Below are 3,763 nucleotides of genomic sequence, written 5' to 3'. Positions count from 1 at the left end.
GACAAAACATTTAATTAATTTAATGTTTAATTAGAAAATTAAATCTTAAAGACAAAACTTTAAATAGGAATTAAACAGAAAATACAATGAAGCATTTAAAAAGAAAATTAAACATTAAAAGGTGGTAAAACATTTAAAAAGAGAAACCTTAAAGATTTAATCTAAAGATTAAACTTTGGGAAAGAAAAGGAAAATTTTCAAACAAGCTGATAAAACATTTGAATAAAAATCAATTAACATTAAAAAGACAAAACATTTCAAAATCAGACATTAGAAAAGAATAAAAGGTGAGAAAAGAGCAAAACTAAACATTAAGAAGAATCAAACTAAAGACAAAACATTTGAAAAGACACCAGTTAGACTTTAGAAGATCAAATTAAACAGAAGAGACAATAAAACGATCAAAAAGAGCAAAAACAGATACAGGTCTTAAAGTGTTTTCTAGTCTGAAATGAAAAGTTGTTTCTTCAAACATTTCCTCTTTCTGTGTTATTGGTTTGACTGTGGACAGATTTACAAAGAACTCATTTCAGAAAACTGCTGAAATGAGCATCGATCAAACTAATGTTACCTTCTGATCTCCACAAACTTTACTGTTCAGTGAAAAGAATCAAAGTTTGTTCAGGATTTCTAAAGAACCCACAGGTGAAGGTCTGAGAAGAACTTAGATGGATGGTCTAAATGTGAAATCAAGACTACTCAGGAACTTAGAAGATATCAGGTCTTTAGACTGTCTGAAAGGTAAATCTAACAGAGATCTAGTGTGGGACTTAGAAAATTTTAGCCCTCAGACTGTGTGAAAGCTCAGGTCCTGAGGACTTGGGAGGTGTTGAGACTTTGAAAAGTCCTGGAACTAAGGGTTCAACCCTCCAGCACAAAGGCTGAAGTCCAACCCCCTGAGAAAAACGGTCGAGTTGAGACTCGTGTTTAAAAAAAAACTTGAAAACGACAAAAAATCGATGATAAATGCGCAAAAAAAGAGAAGAATTAGAGTCTGAGTGAGTAGCTCAGGAAAATAAGAGAAGAGCGTATCAAGTGGAAGGTAGCAGGATTGAGTCCCGCTACTGACATTTTTCTTTCTGTCTTTGTCTTTCAAAACAACTTAAAAAGTGTCTGGTCTTGAACTGGCAATCTGCAGGTCCATAGGTAAACCCTTAACTCACTGAGCTACAGATCAGATAAAAAGAATTAATTTCATCGTCCCTTTGACATCGTAGTTTCTGTTCCTAATAAAGTGACAACATGGGTGGAGCCAAGGCGGAGTCTGGGTGGAGAGTGGGAGGGAAGGTGGGTGGCGCCCCCCTCCCCTCCCTCTACTCCCCCACCGCCCACCGCACCGCAAGTCTTAAACCACCATCCCTAAAATTGTCGGCTACAGAGAAATGGAGGTCAACTTTTATCAGCCTCCATCCAGATGTTCAACTTGATATCTTTACTTTGAGGACTTTTAGCACCACAGACCTTTAGTATCACACTTTACTATCATTTATTAGGACTTTAATGGAATCCACCAGCAGATTTAGTTTTTGTTGACAAACTTTATTCTTGTCGTCGTGGGACTGCAGTATTTAAAACTGCTCCTTCTATTTGACCTCATGTTTATTAGTTTTAGTGGAGAAAGTTATTTTAGTTGTCGATTAGTCTCTTAAAAACAAAATAAAAAATTGGATTAGTCAAGAGGTTTAAATTTCTTACTTTGTCATATTTTAAATATGACAAAAAAATATAAAAATAAAGCGTCTTGAGACAATTTGACCTGTAATTGGCGTTGTATAAACAAAATTGAATTTAAATTGTATGTAACTTGTAATGTTGGAGGAATTCAGCCATGACATGTGAATCAGTCATTAAACAATGTTAACGACTAGAGAGTAGATTTACTGTTTTCTCCAGTTTGACTTCAGACTCAGCAGATATTTAGAACTACTGACAACACAGAACCTTAACCTTACCGTTTTAAACACATTTAGGTTTTCTAAACGTCACATTAATGTGAACCAGCGTCTCAACTGATAGTTTTATTCACTAAATGTACCACATTACACGAACACAACACACTTCAGCTGTTTACGTGAAACAACACAAACATCGTTAGCTTAATGCTACGTTAGCTTTAATCAGACTCCTTTCAGTGTCTGCTGGTAGGATCAGCTGAAGGCTTGAACCACTTGTTTTTGTTTTTCAAAATGCAGATCATAAATCAATGGAATGATGAAAAGAAACAGTGGAAATTTCAGGCTTTTATCATAAGTAGTTCCTGATATTGTAATTCACACATAGCTTTTAGTCTGATAGTGTGCTGTTTTAATCCATAATATTTAAAGTACTTAAAGTAATGGAGTTAATTCATAGGGCCAATCCATTTCTTTTTCTGAAAAGCACTTTGCTACAAAGCGGATTTAAATGTGATGTACACAAACAAAGTCAGCTGACTTAAAAACTCAAAACTGTGTATCAAAGTTTGGCTTTCTCCATGAATATAATCCCCTCCTTCCCAGAGAATCTTGAAATCTATCAAGTCCCTGCATTTCTTTCCACTCACCCCTCCCCATATGGTGCAGCTCGAGCATACCAGCTCACTAACAACTCTGCTAAAACACTGTAAATCTGCAGTCATGCAATGGGAAGTTGTAATATTGGAGTAATTAAACCATACATGTTTAAATGATGATTTTGAAGATAAACAATTAAATGGAAAGCTCCACCTAGCAAGTTGACAGGCTTAATTTCATAGGTTTGTTATACATGAAAGTAACAGAAGTCTGAATTAATATTTTGGATACTACCACCAGTAGCCTGCAGTTTTAAAATGAATTGTTCAACCATGGCATTTACGGCTAATTTTGCCTATTAAGTATGTTCCGGTATACAAAAAAAACACCACCATATGGACATATTAATAGGGTGAAGATTTTCACCAGAGAGGGTCTTTAAGTGGATGAGCCCAATGACAAATTGTGATTTACCCCTATCAGGTTTATTATTAGAAAGCCTATTTGTTACAGAATGACTGAGGCACTTCGAGCTGGTCTGTGGACTCTGGTGAAATGTTTATGCATTAACCCTCCTGTTGTCGTCATTTACGCGTACCAAAAAATAGTTTCCTTGTCTAAAAAAAAATCCAAAAATAAATTCAGCAAAAAAAAAAATTCAGTCATTCAGGAAGAAAATTCCAATAATTCCTTAAAAGTTTCCCTTAAAATTTTATTTTAAAAAAATCCCCCAAATTTGGCAAGAGAATTCTTGAAATATTTTTAAAAAATGATTAAAAATCTTCCAAAAAATATGTAAAGTGATTACATATATCAATAAAACTTCCAATACTTTCTATTAGAACAATCACAAAAAAAATCAACCAAAATCTAGTGAAGTTCGCTGGATTTTAGTTGCTTTTTTGTGAATGTTCTTAAGAAACATTTTTAACATTTCTTTTTTCCACCAAAAAATATTCAAAAATTTCCCAAAAATGTTGAAAATGTGGACATCAGAAGTTTCACTGTGAAATATATTTTTTTTCCCCACATTTTAAAAATTTAAACCGGGCCAATTTTGACCTGCAGAACGACACGAGGGTATAAAAAAAGAACACAGATTAACGATCAGCATAGCCCAAATTATTATAAGTCCAGTCTTAAAGGTCCTGCCATCAAGAATACTGGTTTGTCCACAACCTCTATCTCTAAATTAATTCCCCCATAATTTCTGCTTCCACAAGAAATTAAGGCATGATTTTAATATCAAAACGAGAATACACAATCAACAG

The sequence above is a fragment of the Acanthochromis polyacanthus genome, chromosome 18 (genome assembly GCF_021347895.1).
Source record: "Acanthochromis polyacanthus isolate Apoly-LR-REF ecotype Palm Island chromosome 18, KAUST_Apoly_ChrSc, whole genome shotgun sequence".
Taxonomy (NCBI): Eukaryota; Metazoa; Chordata; class Actinopteri; family Pomacentridae; genus Acanthochromis; species Acanthochromis polyacanthus.
Note: the sequence above shows the minus strand (reverse complement) of the source record.